Source organism: Musca autumnalis, unplaced genomic scaffold, assembly GCF_047663935.1.
Source record: "Musca autumnalis isolate F117 unplaced genomic scaffold, ASM4766393v1 scaffold_5, whole genome shotgun sequence".
NCBI lineage: Eukaryota > Metazoa > Arthropoda > Insecta > Diptera > Muscidae > Musca > Musca autumnalis.
This window is the reverse complement of record NW_027412088.1, coordinates 29,000,546-29,017,960: the sequence shown is the minus strand read 5'-3', so window position 1 is coordinate 29,017,960 and position 17,415 is coordinate 29,000,546. Positions and strand designations below refer to the sequence as shown.

The following is a 17,415-nucleotide window of genomic DNA, read 5'->3' as shown; positions in this document are numbered from 1 at the left end:
TCAAAATATATTAAAATGACGCGTACTTTATATGGGGCCTTATATGGGGGCTATACCAAAACGTGGACCTATATAACCCAACTTTGGTAGGAATATTTTGTGGCCTCTGGAGACACAAAATACAAAGTTACAACCGATTCTGTGGTCAAATGGGTCTAATACATTCAAAATATATTAAAATGACGCGTACTTTATATGGGGCCTTATATGGGGGCTATACCAAAACGTGGACCTATATAACCCAACTTTGGTAGGAATATTTTGTGGCCCCTGGAGACACAAAGTACCAAATTACAACCAATTTGGTGGTAAAATGGGCCAAATATCTTAAAAATTCCTTAAAACGACGACGCGTCACGCGTCATTTTGTATGGGGGCTATACGAAAGCGTGGACCTACATAGCCCGCTTTCAATACCAAAAGTCCTACGTAAATATAACACATTTTCCCAAAATTTCATCAACCTACGTCAATCCGTTCGGACGCTAGAGTGATTTCCACAGACGGACAGACGGACAGACGGACGGACATGGCTATATCGATGTAGAATTGCACGCTGATCAAGAATATATATACTTTGTGGGGTCTACAATGATTATTTCGAGTAGTTACAAACGTAGTGACAAACTTAATATACCCCCATCCTATGGTGGAGGGTATAAAAATAAAACAAAACAAATGTTTTCAAATCAGCTGATCAGACTTGCAAATTTTTGCGGGACAAATTTTCCCAGCAAAAATTTGCAAGTTCTCAGTCACAAAACTCTCCAAACTCGCTCTCTTTTGCTGGATAATTTTGTTATCGAACAGCATTCAGCAATAATTTGTACGAATTTGTACAAATTATTGGGTTATCGTACACACCTATTTTATCCGTAAATCGGAAACTATTCTGATGTTTTATTAGATATTCTGAATATTTTCTCCCAAAATTCTCAATATTTATTAGGATACGATTCGAATTTCTCATTGATTAAATTGGAACTTTATTTAAAATATTTGTTGAACTTTTTATTATTACAATGTCGATGAAATAGTATTCGTCGCTGCTGCCCACTGAATTGCACATTTATAAAATCATAAAGCACAGTCCTTGCGAACAAAATTTCCATTTGATTTATCTAAAATAGAAATAACAATATTATAAACTACGTTTTAGAAAATGTGTATACAATCTTACACTTTCATTTATTGTAAAACATGTGCCAATTTCATCACAAAATAACTTGTTCCGTTACGTCTTATTCACTTAACAGCTGCAAAATAACTAAAAAACAAGCAATATCGTGAAGACACAAAAAATCTCTCCCTTGTTCGGCAATTTTGTTCCCGAGAGAGAGAGAGAAACGAATCAAAATTTCCCATTAGAGCATGGTACAATTAGAAAGGTAGATGCCTCAGCCCAGCTGATCGAATCTAAAACGTCAAAAAACTATGAATTCGCCATGGAAAATCAAAACAAAAAACCATATGATTCGGTAAGTAAGAGATAGCATGTCTACACTTTATAGACAAACACAAGCGATAAAATTTGACAGTTTACATTACAAAAAAAGTTGCTTTGTTGTAGCAATTCGCCGATGCATCTACCTTTCTTATTGTACCATGCATTAGAGTATGTGCAGATTACTCGCAACTTTTTCGAAAACAAGCGCACGAAAGTGTGCAGAAATTCTTAAACGAAATCTTGCTGAAGATCACTTCAATTTCTGAGGGGAATTTTGAGAATTCCGTACATTTTCTGAACAAACTTTGGAAAACCTCTTAAAAGAATCTAATATCAGAGCCCTCGGTAAAAATTGTTTACTGGGAAGTTACTTTCAAAGCACTTACATTGTGTGAGTGTATTGGTATTTTTCGAACTGTAACTTGCATGTGCAAACGCGGGCTAATTTGGTAGCCTTTAGTCTGGCCAGTTTTCTTTGGGTATGTTCTCCTTCAAAAACTTTGTTCCCTACTGAAATTTGTACATGTTTCAACCCATTTCTGTTACTTTCTGTGAAAGTAAGATTCTTTAGTTTCTGAAAAAATAACATAAAAACATTAAAATGGTTATATCTTTTATGTTTCAGGTTATTTACTGGCCACTTACAGAATTAAGCAATGCTCCGGGAGCCGTTTGTTGCCAGTTTGGTGGAGGTAAGGGTTCCCCCCATTGCACCCTTATCTTCCCATTCTTTCAATAATTTGAACATGGAGTACGATGCCATTGTAGTTAATGGGATCGTCTCCATGTTCTTTTGCGCCATTTCTTGTAAGAAGAAATCTTTTAAAATTTCATCATATACGAGTTTTATTGCCTCTTCTTCATTTTTAGATTCTTGGGCAATCTCTTTATTTTCGTACATTGTGTACGCCACGACTTTATCACCTTCCTTATGGCTAGTAATGTTCACTCTTATTCCGAGCTCCTCAGCTGCCTGGACCGAATTTTTCGGCTTCAATTGTTTTTTTAAAATTTTTGATGAATATTTCGGCATTTTTTTCTGAAATAACTTTAACACAATTGAAACGCAGAACAATGTCAACCGAACTGAACCGCTGCCGATTTTATAATGAATCGGCAGCGGTTCTGTGTAGTCAATTTATGTGAATTGCTGCTACCAGGACGCCAACCTACGATAAGTTGGCAGCCCTGAAAAAGAAGAACAACGAAATACAACACTTTCTCGGGTATTTTTGATAAGCATTTTTCTGTGTTTAATTTCAAAATATTTTGTCCGCAAAAATCCGAAATTTTATTGAATTTCCCTAAAATAAATCCCCAAACATTTGTTTTATGAAAAACCAAAGAGAATCTAAAAATTTTTACTGCGATAACAATTTTTCCCTTACAATATCGAAAAAATAGTAACAATTAGTAGATTCTTGTAATTCCTAAAAAATCATCATAAATACCATATCCCCAATTTTTAAGCTTAACTCCCCAGCAAATCCCCAGATCCCCAATCCAAAATTTCCATCCCCATTTTGGGAACAAATACCCAACTGAAACAACATGAAATAAACATTTTAAAGTTTGAGAATGTTCTGAAGAATTGTTAAGCAAATTTTTGGAAGATTTTTTCAACAGGTTACTTGGTTTAACTCCCAACAGTTTAGCAGTTACTGACCACAATTCCTGAAATTATGTAAAATTTCCTATATTTTGTCCATTTTTATGCAGTTCTGTGGACTTAAGTTGTACTAACTATGTAAAATTTCCTATATTTTGTCCATTTTTATGCAGTTCTGTGGACTTAAGTTGTACTAACAATATTCCTGGGACCTACTTATGGTTTTCGTTTCGATCGAGTATTTCCTCGTCATAAAAGTTGTCGGCACGAAAAGACAAAACCCAACTAGGGTTTTTGTAGTCTCTATATGTACTTTTCAAAAATTCATACTAGAAGTTGTTTGCAAGTGTCGCACAGTGTTATTCAATATTTTCTTTGACAATTGACTTTCATTATAAAAATTCATGATATTATTGGTTTGTCTTTTTACGTACTGAACTTTACTGAACATTTTTTCTTCAGTAAAGTTTTGAAAATTGTATAATTGAAATGTTGCTAAACATTACTGAAGAAACAATGTTCAGTAAAGTTCAGTACGTAAAAGGACAAACCTTATGTGTTCTTACATCGAATTCCCCACTAGATCCTATGTTCCGGGCCACACTAGAGAAATTTCACTGAAATTTTGACATGAAATTATGCGTCTCTAGATCGAGTTCGTAGAGAAAAATCATTAAATTGCTGTAGTGAGGAATTCGACATAAGAACACCTAATTTCATGAAATTTTTCAATAAAAATCAATCTAGTGTGGACCGGGACTATGGAACTCGATCTAGAGACTCATAATTTCATGTCAAAATTTCAGTAAAATTACTCTGGTGTGGGTCGGGACCTGATATGTTTGAAATCAACAAAAAAAAAAAAAATTAAAAAGATAGCACAATTTGTTTTTCGTGTTGTAAATTTCTACACGCACACACATACATGCTTATTTTTGCCAGACACCTGTATGAAATTTTAATTACATAAAACTTTTTATAAAGGACGTTTTTTATTTATGGCAAACTTCATTTTATTATGGAGTGGATAAATATGTAATACTTTTACTATTCTGCTTTTGGGTAATTTAATTATATTGTTTTTATTGTTCTATTGCTTGTTGACGTGTGTGTATGCATGCGTTTTCAACCGAACGAACGATTAGGAGGTGGTGAATGATAGTGATCCGAATGATTGAAGTAGATAGTGAGGTATGAACTAGATTACTGAACTAGGTCAGTTAAAAGAGCTGAGCTATTGAACTAGATCTTTGGAATTATCTAGATTGTACAACTCTAATTGTATCGCATAAAAGCGACAAACTACGTCAAGTTGGCAGCCCTGAAAAAGAACAACGATTTCATAATGAATCATGGTTCAGTGTAGTCAATTTATGTGAATTGCTACTACCATGTCTGCCAATTTATCTACATGGTATCTAGTTGTCGCATTCTATCGCATGTGTTTGTCTATAAGCGAAAAGGGACAACCTACGTCAAGTTGGCAGCCCTGAAAAAGAAGAAGAATAAAGATACAACACTTTCTCGGGTATTTTTCTTCAATCGTTTCGAAGTGGTAAGTGGTTTTTTCGTTTTTTTTTTTGCAAATTGAAAAGGAAAATAATCTTTTTCATTCTACAGGTGCTGAAGGTTTGGTGTGGTGAGAAATCAGAAGATTTGGAACAACAACTGGGCGAATAAAACAAATACAGGCATGTCACAGATTCCGATCGGAATGGTTGCAATTCCGAAATTTCATTTCGATCGTTTTTGTCTTAGCTTCTTTAGATTCCGATCGATTTTGTGAAGTCAAAAAACGTAATTCTTTATTTTAAATGCGAAATAAAATGTAAATTTGTTAACAAAACAACATTTTAATTATTTCTAAGTGTTTTTATAGTGTTTTAAAGTGGCAGATTTAAACAAAATAAAAATACAATTCCGTTTGCAAAATCAAAAGTGGTTTCATTCCGAAAAATTCTTCGTTTTCTGAAGAAGCTAAATACGGAATCAATTCCACTTTCGATCGGAATTCGTTTCTGTGACATGCCTGATAATAACAAATTTGTAAAGTATGATTTCCACAGGAAAGCGTCAGGTTGGTTTTTTATTTTTTACAACACCCACCACACCACACAACACCAAACACACTCCAAAAACTAAGTGGATATGAGGCAAAGGTCTCTAAAAAATAAATAAATAAAATAAACCGAATTATTGCAGCTTATATTGACTTTGTTATAGATATCTGATTTTAACTATTAACAGCCATTTTGTTCCGATGCCGGTACGATTAAAACTGATTATTAAAACGGATACTCATTGGAATATTGACAACCAAGGTAGAAGCATGATACAATAATGGCCCCGGCACATACGGTCCGTTGAGCGTCGCGTTACAACAACCACATGAAAACTTCAAGAACAAACTTGGCATCACTCACACTTTTTTCATGTGGTTGTTGTTTTCAACGCGCAACGCGACGCACAACGGACCGTATGTGCCGGGGCCATAAGAAAGGTAGCAATGGTGGTAACATAATGTGTCAATTGCATTGAATTTATGTCAAATTTTGACAACTTACAGTCAACCAAAAAAGTCTACATACACCCTATAAATCTCGAGTTTTAAGGGTAAGGAAGCATTTTTATGAAAATCCAAGTACATAGTTCTATTTCATATCCCTAATAAACAATATTACATACAACAAAAATATATTCCAGAATACGAATAACGGTAAATTCTATAAAAATTAAAAAATTAATAGGGAAAAAGTGTACATACACCCAATGAAATATTAAGATTACCGTCAAATTTATGGAATAAGCAATACAAATTTTACGTTTTATTGCTTTATCGAATGTCTCTAGTTGTCTATGATATATTTTAGACAAAATAGGAACATATTTGTGCTTAAATTGACGTTATTTAAGGTCAGACATCGCGTATAGCTCGTTAAGGCGGACCCTTGCAGATATCTTTGAATTTTTCTGTCTGGTAGTTTATGAAACCCCAGGAAATACAGTGGGACTAATTATTTTGAGATCCTAAAGCGCTTCGAAGTTGTTCCTACGGATAATATATGCTCCTGAGCTTCGCTAAATATGCGAATTCCTGAGTTTTTCATAAATTTTATAGTTTTCACGGCATTCCAAGGGCCAAATTACAAGCAAGAACTTTGGAAATAACTTGTAATACATTTTTGGACCTTTACTCAATCAGAAATGCACAACATTATTATACAAACCCGCTCCTAAAGTTTCCAAAGTACCAAAATTAAAGCACCACCAAAGAATGCATGCAATTTGTATGGAATTTACACTGTTAACTAGTATGCTCTCGTATTATGATCGTTAGGGTCACTTGAAGCGCTATAAATGTCGGATACTTTTACATTGCTTATTCAATGGATGCTCGAGGATTGTACCAGACCTTATTACAAGGTAATTCGAAGGCTTCTGCATGTAATTTGCCCCTTGGAATGTTGTGAAAACTATAAAATTTATGAGAAACCTCAGGAATTTGTATATTTAGCGACACTCAGGAGCATATATTATCCACAAGAAAAACTTCATAGCGCTCTTGGATCCCAAAATTGTTAGTCCCACTGTATTTTCTGGGGTTTCATAAACTACTAGACTAAAAAGCTCAAAGAAATCTGCAAGGGTCCGCCTTAACGAGCTATACGCGAAGTCTGACATTAAATAACGGCAATTAATCCACAAATATGTTCCTATTTTGTCTAAAATATATCATAGACAACCAGAGACATTCGATAAAGCAATAAAATGTAAAATTTGTATTGCTTATTCCATAAATTTTACGGTAATCTTAATATTTCATTGGGTGTATGTACACTTTTTCCCTATTATTTTTTAAATTTTTATAGAATTTAGCGTTATTTGTATCAGGGTTTCGGAGTCGAGGTATTTTTGGCTCGACTCCGACTCCGACTCCAGACGAGTTTTTTTCACGACTCCGGCTCCGACTCCGACTCCGGCTCGACTCCGAGAGTAAAATCCCATACCACTAAAAATGAATAAATTTTGCACAAATTGTTAACTTTTTCCTATATTTTGGCCTATACAGGCTAATGTGTTAGTTTTTCCTTACAATTCATTATAAAAGACATTCGTTCGAATACATTTGAACATACCAATATTGTTTCTGCCGGATCTTGCATTGAAAAATAGCAAAGTTAGAACGTTTTTGTCGGTTATCCTTTTTTGCACGAGTATATTCTGGACGGAATTCTTCCGCTTCAGAATATCGTTAAGCTTTCAAAATAAGTGAAAATGAAGGAGCAATACAAATCATAAGGACTACATGCAAAACAATTATAGGCAATTCATGACCAAGTTTTAAACTGGATGTAAGCCAACATTTTAGTGTGCTTAGCCTCAAAAGGAGACTCCAGTTGTAAAGCTCAATAACAGTAATTTTTCTTGATTTTTTTCCGAGAAAACTACGTAACTTTTTGGCAGTTTTGTTTTCTTCATCTGAAAGAGAAAAATATTACGAAGTTTTGAGGCCGTCTACGAAACCCTGCTTTCGCCAACTTTAGCTCGAAAACGAATAAACCAACTGTCATATATTTTTGTGGCCGATTTCGAGAAAAACACAGTTTATGCTGCAAACAAAATAAAATAAATTGTTCCAATCCAACGCTCACACTAAGGCAATATTGTTCCGATCGACTTAAAAATTTGACTACCTATTCTATGATATTTATACATTCTACTTTTTTATGAAATTTATACACATTTTGAACATTGGTGTGGAAATATTTGAGATATAGTGTGTATTCTACCCAGCACGTAGGCAGATGGAAGTTTTCGGGAACTGAAAAATTAGCACACGATGAGATTTCGTGCATGAAAATATTCTACAAAAATGTTGCTAGGAAAATTTTATGTAGGGTCGGTCCACTAGGACAAGAAATCGATATTGCCATTTGTTCACTTCTTTATCACTTTTACCCGATCCTTTCTCATGAAAACTATGATTTTATATTTCATTGAATTTCGTATGTGATTGTGTAGAAAACTCGGATACACATGTACTATATCTGTTCATGGCGGACAGATCCACTTATTTGAATGTCTACATCTAAAGCCCTCATCGAGTATATAGAAAGATGATGAAAATGATGAAACAATGTCTCCAAACTGAGATATAAAGCTATTTTCTCAATGATGGATGGGGGTCAATGACAAAATTCATTATGTCATAAGTCAGAAATTTCGGCTATGGGATCATTTGGGGTTCTCAATTGGGGCTTTCATTCTGAAAAGGAATTTTTCCACCCCTAGATCTTGAATTCCATTTTGTGCCACAGGGTATTCAGTAAGATTTCCCATAGAGACCACACTGTCTTTAATAGAAGACAGGGATGACTTCTCATAAAACACTGGATGAGAATACCATTAGACCTTTGTGAGAAGAGCAGTAAGACTTCTGACGAAAGAGGTTACAGGTCCAATCTTAATTCGATTGTCATAGAGCATTACTTTTGTTTGCAAAAATGTAAAGAATCAATTGGATCAACAAAATAGGGATGAATAGACTACACTTCAGAGGATAATAAATATCCTGTGAATCGTCCCTTAACTTAGTATAATATACCGTTTGCATATATGTTTTCTTATACATTTCTTTTAAAATAAAAAATTATTTTTAAAAAAAATGTTCTTGTTCCAAATTTTATGTTATACTTCTATAACGTGGAAAAAATTTTGCCCGGAGTCGGAGTCGAGTTATTTTTTTCGACTCAGACTCCGACTCCGACTCCAGCAAAATTGCTCGACTCCGACTCGTAGACTCCGACTCCGACTCCGAAACCCTGATTTGTATTATGGAATATATTTTTGTTGTATGTAATATTGTTTATTAGGGATATGAGATAGAACTATGTACTTGGATTTTCATAAAAATGTTTCCTTGCCCTTAAAACCCGAGATTTATAGGGTGTATGTAGACTTTTTTGGTTGACTGTATGTTACCAAAAACGGCAGTTGTATCCTACCTCCTTATTGTATCATGGGTAGAAGTGACAATCAACTGTATTCTTACTTTTTTGTAAATTTAGTTTTCAAAATGTAATAGGGTTTACTCATGAAATTTGAAACTTCGAAATTTGCTACCATAAAATACTTCTTTTCATCCTAAACATGTAATAAAAATGCCCTACGACAGTTCTGAATGGTTTACATTTATATTTTGATTCAAATTTGTTCTATTTTATAGGATTTTCAAAAAGTATTTATTTTTTACTGAGAAAATTTTTGAAACGACCCTACTATGTTTTGAATTGTCGACTCCACTGGCACTAGATTTTTCATGCCAGCAAAATTTTGAGCTGGCTGCCAATGATATGTCGAAAATGAAAAAAGAGTTGCCGAGACTATTTTTTAATCCATGTACTTTTTTGTTTCTTTTAAGAATGCAAAGATTTAATGCATATTTTCAAAAAGATTAGGAAACACAAATAATACATCTCGGTAGCTGCAATATATTAGTGGTAAATAAAGACATAATTTTGATGTTTTTCATAAAAATATATGTATGTTGACAAATAATTTCCCCTCTGGGATTATACAATATTGAAAAGGCGGCAATACCAGATTCATTATGTTTATGATTGAAAACAATCTTTATAAAACGGAATAAAATAAGACGTAATAATACATATATGTTGTGAATTGTGTTTTAAATCTGAAATATAATGCACTTTTGTGTGTTAATGTGGCTTAAAATAATTTTGAAATTGAACTTGCACTGGCATGTGTAAACCAAACCCGTTCGTTGGTATTGATATGGTTACGAAGTTTTTCGGCAAATCACACACACGCGACCCGAACGCAAAGTAAGAGAGCAAATGTTTTGATTTTTTTACTTCAGTTTTGTACTGAATGTCATACAAGCAGGTTGATGTCGCTTTATTTGTTTTCTTTTTGGGTACACTGAAAAGATTTTGCAGTTGTACAGAAAATATGTGGAGGGAAGAATTTGAAAATTATTTTTTGTTTTGTATTAAAATTTTTAATGACGCAGAATGCCTCGTCTGCAATGCAACAATAAAAAATGTATATCCATCTTACCTTAGGCGTCATTATAATACGCATACAAAATATCATTTAATGACGGGAAATGTGCGAAAAAAATAATATGTGTGGATAATTTTCACTGTGAGGTAGAAATCGATGTTGTTTAACAATTTTTATTTTTTTATCTAAATATACCCGAATTTCGTTAATTTTATTTTATTATATTTAAGTTAAGACCCTAATGTACAAATATAAAAAGAACGAAATCGCTATCATTAATCAACTCTTAGCAATCGCAGTTTTAATAAAAGAAACTGAAGTGGATACTTTTGACTGTGATTCACTGCATATTATTTTTAATTTTAGTCATACAAAGCGAACGCGCCAACAATATATTTTTTCTATTTGAAAATTTTGCCTTTTTAGGCGAAGATCATTTTTAGTATTAATTTTTTTTTTAATTTATTAATCGAGCTTTTTTATGATCTATAATGCAAATGAAAAAGGAAAGCCAACGATTCGAACCCACACACCCACCACTATGTTTGGCTCTGAACGCTAACACGCCGTGACAACTTTTTTCCTGTGTTTTTCATTTCATACTCAATATGAAAATCATCACCCTGTTCTGTTCTGTCAGTGTAATTTTACCCACACATAAACAATTTAAGCGCTCGATCTTCTTGGTCGGCTATGGTGTAAACCAGTCATGCACACGTCTTTACGAAAAAGTTGACTTCAACTCTCTTTCCTATACAAAACCCCAAAAAGCATTCTCTTCTTGTGCACCATTGGTGTAAACACACAAGAAAACTGCATGCCAGCCCAGCTAACATTTTTTCCGAATTCGGACAGAATTTCTGAAAAAATATCCGATTCTGATGCCGAATTCGTACCGAATTCGGTACGAAAGTTGTATGGACGTGGTCACCGAATTCGGAAAGAATTTTCTAAGGAAATTCTTAAAAAATATTAGAGTTTCGCGACGAATTCGGTCCGTATTCGGAAGTAAATTCTTGGAAAATTCGGAGAAAAATTTAGATTTTCTTAAGAAAATCCGTCCGAATTCGGAAGGAAATTCTGGAAAAATTCGGAGAAAAGTTCAGATTTTCTGAAAAAAATCGGAAACAATTCTGACGCTGACGCCTTTGATATTGACACAACACGTGTACTGTACTGAACAACCCCCCACTCAGAGACAATTTTCTTTTAATGTACTATTTATGGAAGATTATAATTTCAAACTTTCTAATGATTTTGCCTGTTGTTATCATTTTATGATTTTATTTATCAACACTAGCTTGAATTATTATATGTTGCATTTATATTTAAAAAATTGTAAATTTGTATATGCGAATTTTATGACCAAAATTACTGGTCATAAAATTCTTCGACATCAACTGAAAAAAAAATTCCCTTAGAAAATCCATTAGAAATCGGAACGAATTCGGAATGACGATTCTTAAGATTCTTTAGAAAATGTGCAGAGATTCTTAAAATAAACTTATAGAAAATCGGTCCAATTTCTAGGAAAATATTAGAGAAATCGGCCACATTTCTAACAAAAATTCAGAAAATCTCAGAAAAAATCTGATATCAGAGCCCTCGGAAAAAATTGTTAGCTGGGAGTCGAACACTTTTTCGGCATTTTCGAGTATAATACATGTACTCAATTGGCACCAATTTACTGGCATGTGTAACGGAAGTGTTATTCAATATTTTCTTTGGCAATTAATTTTCAATAACAACAATGTTGTTTTTCTAAATTTGTTAGTTGTTGTAATTCATGCATATACCTTATATGAAACATACCTTGTTGACAATAAACCAATTTAAACTCAAATGTGACGGTATTCACTTTTGTTTATTTATTAAATAAAAAAAAAACACTGTAAAAACAAATAAAAGTAAAACAACGTTTATGTTTTCTATGGCGACAAATGGGAAAGAAAAGAAATTAACATTGCTGTTATCTATTCCAGTAAATTCCCTGTAGGAAGTGTGGGGTCATGTGTTGACATGTCGCCACTTTGTCTACTAATATGGTGACAAAGTCAACACTTTGTCACCAGGTTGTCAACTATTGATACCTTTACCTTAATAAGAAGAAGCATTGTGTATATTGACAGATGATAGCCCAACGAAGCATCTTTTTTTTAATTTTCTTAATTGTTTGGCGTAAAATAAAATGTGTGGTTGGTGAAAAAAGTGTTTTTGTAAAAATCAATAAAATATCGTGAAAACTTAAAGCATATAATTTCAATAACAAGTATGAGCAAAAGAAAATATAAAAGATATGTATGTGAAAAATAAACAATTCTATAGCAAAGCACGAATTCTGAGGCGACTAACAACATTTGTGGTGAAATTTCGACAATTAGACATTATGTGGAACCTTTAGAGAAAATTGTGGAGCCTGATGTATACAGTCAGGGACAAAAGTTTACATACACCCCCTAAATCCCGGGTATTAGGGTTAGTAGTGATTTTTATGAAATTCCAAGTATGAAGTTTTATTTCGTCTCACTAATGAACAATATTTAATAGAACAAAAGTATATTCCATAATGCAAATAACGGTAAATTTTACAAAAACCTAAAAGTGATGGGGACAAAAGTTTACATACACCCCAAGGAAATATGCGTATTGCCGTGCAATTTATGGAATTAACAGGGTCCTAGGGTCTCAAAATTTGTAATTTGACACTAATTTTGTGGTTTTTTAAAGTGCATTACCTAAAAAAGCAAAGAATTAAGCAAGGGGTCAGCTTTAACAAGCTATACAAGAAGTTTGACCTTAAATAACGGCATTTGACCCCCAAAAATTATTTTCTTTTCTCTAAAATATATCTCAAACACCCAGAGGCATTCGCCAAAACAATAAAATGTATAAGTTTTGCTGTTAATTCCATTAATTGCACGGCAATACTCATATTTCCTTGGGGTGTATGTAAACTTTTGTCCCCATCATTTTTAGGTTTTTGTAAAATTTACCGTTATTTGTTTTATGGAATATACTTTTGTTCTATTAAATATTGTTTATTATTGAGAAGAAATAAAACTGCATACTCGGAATTTCATAAAAATCACTACTAACCCTAATACCCGGGATTTAGGGGGTGTATGTAAACTTTTGTCCCTGACTGTATATTGTCCCGTCTCGCTGGAAATGCTGAATGCAAGTAAACATAATAATGAATTACAATGTTGAATTATTTGGCAAAAATCGATTGTGAGATTTTGCCAATGTTATACAGCTGTAATAGGCAAGCAAATTTAGGGACAATTTTTTTATTTATGTTTATTTATACATGTTTATTCTTTCCAATTCCTAGATGTTATATCAACATTCAGCGAATCGCCTGATAAAACGTTAAGTGCAACAGAAGAAGAACTATTTTAAGCAGACAAGTCATTGGCGCGACTTGGCCAAGAAAATAAAACGAAAATGTTTTTTTCTTATTTATATGTTAAAATGTTTAAGCAGCCTTGAAAACATTGTCTTTTTTTTACTAATTTTTACTTATGTGGAATCTTTGGCTTAGCCATTTAAAAAGATAAAAATACTGCAATTTGTACATTTTTAGCATTTTTAATATTATTTGTTTTATTCTTTAATAAAATATAGTATTTAAACAAATGTGTAGCTTCATCTTCTTATTAAACGTACTATATAGCTGTTTTATCTATGAAACGTTCCAAATAAGCTAAACAAATTAGTATTGAAAATCTGGTACTATTGACTCACTACCTCCAACGTCTATACTGACTCACTACCTCCATTGTCTATACTGACTCACTACCTCCAATGTCTATACTGACTTACTACCTCCAATGTCTATACTGACTTACTACCTCCAATGTCTATACTGACATACTACCTCCAATGTCTATACTGACTCACTACCTCCAATGTCAACACATGGTTCCTCAGGAACTACTGACTTACTATTGACATACTAGTTCCATTGTCAGTACTGACTTTCGAATGACACGTTCATACAAAATGTCTATAGGAAATTACATTAGTTGTCTACAGTTTGTCAGTAGTACTGTTGACAATGTCAGTAGTAAGTCAGTATAGATTCACTATTGACATTTCCTACAGGGAAATTAAAAAAAAATTACTACTAAAAATGATATTCGCCTAAAAAGGCAAAATTTTCAAATAGAAAAAATATATTGCTGGCGCGTTCGCTTTGTATGACTAAAATTAAAAATAATATACAGTGAATCACAGTCAAAAGTATCCACTTCAGTTTCTGTTATTAAAACTGCGATTGCTAAGAGTGAATTAATGATAGCGATTTCGTTCTTTTTTATATTTTTACATTAAGGTCTTAACTTAAATATAATAAAATAAAATTAACGAAATTCGGATAAATTTAGATAAAACTTCCGTTTCGAATGTATCAACAATGGCTTTTCCAGTTACATTTCCATAAAATGATTTCAACTTTAAAATTTCTTCAAATGCATTGAACAAATTGTCTACGGTTCTAATATAAATTAGCATTTGACTTGTGTCCCTTATATCAGTGCTTTCATCAAAGCAAACAGACACATATACCGCATTTCGAATCCTCTCCCTTGTTTCATGTTCTATGAATTTCCCTATTGACTCGGTGCGGCGGACTATTGTGGACCGAGATAAAGGCACCTCTTTGAAAATGTCTTCCATTTTTCTATCAGTATCTCCAAAAAACTGACATAAAAACTTTAAAAAACCCCCCATCTTCAAAAGGTCTACATTTCTTGGACAATTCCAAAGCAATTTTATATGAGGCCTTGATTGTGGCATTATCATAATTGCCTTTGTCTTTTATAATATTAAGACACCTATTATTTTTATTTGTTAAATTATCTTTAAGCTGGCATATTATTTTTTCGCACATTTCCTGTCATTAAATGATATTTTGTATGCGTATTATAATGACGCCTAAGGTAAGATGGATATACATTTTTTATTGTTGCATTGCAGACGAGGCATTCTGCGTCATTAAAAATATTAATACAAACAAAAAATCATTTTCAAATTCTTCCCTCCACATATTTGCTGTACAACTGCAAAATCTTTTCAGTGTACCAAAAAAAAAAAAAAAACAAATAAAGCGGCATCAACCTGCTTGCATGAAATTCAGCACAAGACTGAAGTAAAAAAATCAAAACATTTGCTCTCTTACTTTGCGTTCGGGTCGCGTGTGTGCTATTTGCCGAAAAACTTCGTAACCAAATCAATACCCACGAACGGGTTTGATCTAGAGACGCATAATTTCATGTCAAAATTTCAGTGAAATTACTCTAGTGTGGCCCGGGACTAATATAACATACAGGTGAGAATAAGTCTGTCTGGTTACTTTCCCAGCAAGAATTGTCCAGCAAGAACTTTCTCAGAGAGTAAGGGGTTTTTATTCTCTTTTGCTAGAAAATTTTAAAAAGTAAACAGACACCTTCCCAGCAAAAACCAGCAAGCAATCAGCTGACTTGCCAAAACAGAACAATTTGTCCGCCAACAAAGGAAGCAAACACGTTGTATTTTATTAAAAATAAAAAAGAAAATGAAACAAAAAAGTATTTTTCCACTTTACAAATTTGTTCTCCATAAAACAATACAATTAGACTATGTTATTTCCACAATAAAATTGTTTTTAATTTTCACAAACATAAATCAACAAAAAACTAAAAACAGCAGATTGATTGTTTTCAGGAAGAAGAAGAGCTTGCAAGTGCTTGCTAGAAGAAATTTGTCCAGCAAGAATTTGCAAGCTCTCAGTGAAAGAACTGTCAAAATGTCTCTCTCGAATCGCTCTCTTTTGCTGGTTTTTTGAGTTAACAGACGACTTCCAGCAACAATTGGTACAAATTGTTACAAATTTTAGGGTAACCAGACACAGCTAATATTACAGGTGATCATAAAAGAAATGTAGGCTATAGGACATATTCACACGTACATACACAGTCTTACATAAGTATACGTACGCCCCATAAATCTCGGGTTTTAGAAAAAGTAATGATATTTATGAAATTCCAAGTACACAGGTTTATTTCGTCTCACTAATAAACAATATTTAATACAACAAAAGTATATTCTATAATATAAATAACGGTAAATTTTACAAAAACCAAAAAATGATACTTACAAAAGTATACATACGCCCCAAGGAAATATGAGTATTATCGTACAATTTATGGAATTAGCAGCAAAATTTATACATTTTATTGTTTTGGCCAATGTGTCTGGGTGTCCGAGATATATTTTAGAAAAAAAAAATAATTTTTTGGTGTTAAGTGCCGTTATTTAATGCCAAACTTCTTGTATAAGCTCGTTAAAGCGGACCCTTGCTGATTTCTTTCCGTTTTAGGTATTTGAGTATACCAAAGCCACAATATTAGTGTCAGATTATAGATTTTGAGATCCTAGAAAGCTTTTTAGTTGACCTTGTGCATAACACACCTTCCTGGGTGTCGATAAATTCACATTTTTCCTAGGATATCTCAGGAAGTTAATAGTTTCCTCGGAATTCTTGGCTCAAATTACATACAGAAGACCTTGAATTGTGTTTTAATATGGTGTTATATAATCCTTGGACACCAATTGAATCAGAAATGTGAAATATTCTGTTAAAAACCTTCTCCCAAAGCATCAAAATATAATCACTACCAAAAAGCATGAAATTTACACTGTGAACAACGTAGTTTTCGTATTATAACCATTACCGTAAATATAGGGTCGGAAAGTATCGGATAATTGTACATTTCTGATTCAATTGGTGTCCAAGGATTATATAACGCCATATTAAAACACAATTCAAGGTCTTCTGTATGTAATTTGAACCAAGAATTCCGAGGAAACTATTAACTTCCTGAGATATCCTAGGAAAAATGTGAATTTATCGACACCCAGGAAGGTGTGTTATGCACAAGGTCAACTAAAAAGCTTTCTAGGATCTCAAAATCTATAATCTGACACTAATATTGTGGCTTTGGTATACTCAAATACCTAAAACGGAAAGAAATCAGCAAGGGTTCGCTTTAACGAGCTTATACAAGAAGTTTGGCATTAAATAACGGCACTTAACACCCAAAAAATATTTTTTTTTCTCTAAAATATATCTCGGACACCCAGACACATTGGCCAAAACAATAAAATGTATAAATTTTGCTGCTAATTCCATAAATTGTACGATAATACTCATATTTCCTTGGGGCGTATCATGGCACAATTACCCAGGTAGTGGCATCGTAAAATTTTGAATATGTTATGTCAAAACTTTCTTTATGTTGTTGGGGAAATTACAACAAACATAATTTTTTTATAAAGGGATTTGACTTTT

At 33.1% G+C, this 17,415-nt stretch overlaps 1 long non-coding RNA gene across 1 annotated transcript; it reads right to left on the bottom strand.

Moving 5' to 3' along the window:
- Positions 1-323: 323 nt before the first annotated feature.
- On the bottom strand, positions 324-2,533 carry LOC141405925 (uncharacterized). The gene is made up of 4 exons (XR_012413283.1): positions 2,093-2,533; positions 1,834-2,021; positions 1,181-1,267; positions 324-1,121 (listed from the first exon to the last, which is right to left on the bottom strand). It is a non-coding gene; the product is annotated as an uncharacterized lncRNA (long non-coding RNA).
- Positions 2,534-17,415: the final 14,882 nt, after the last annotated feature.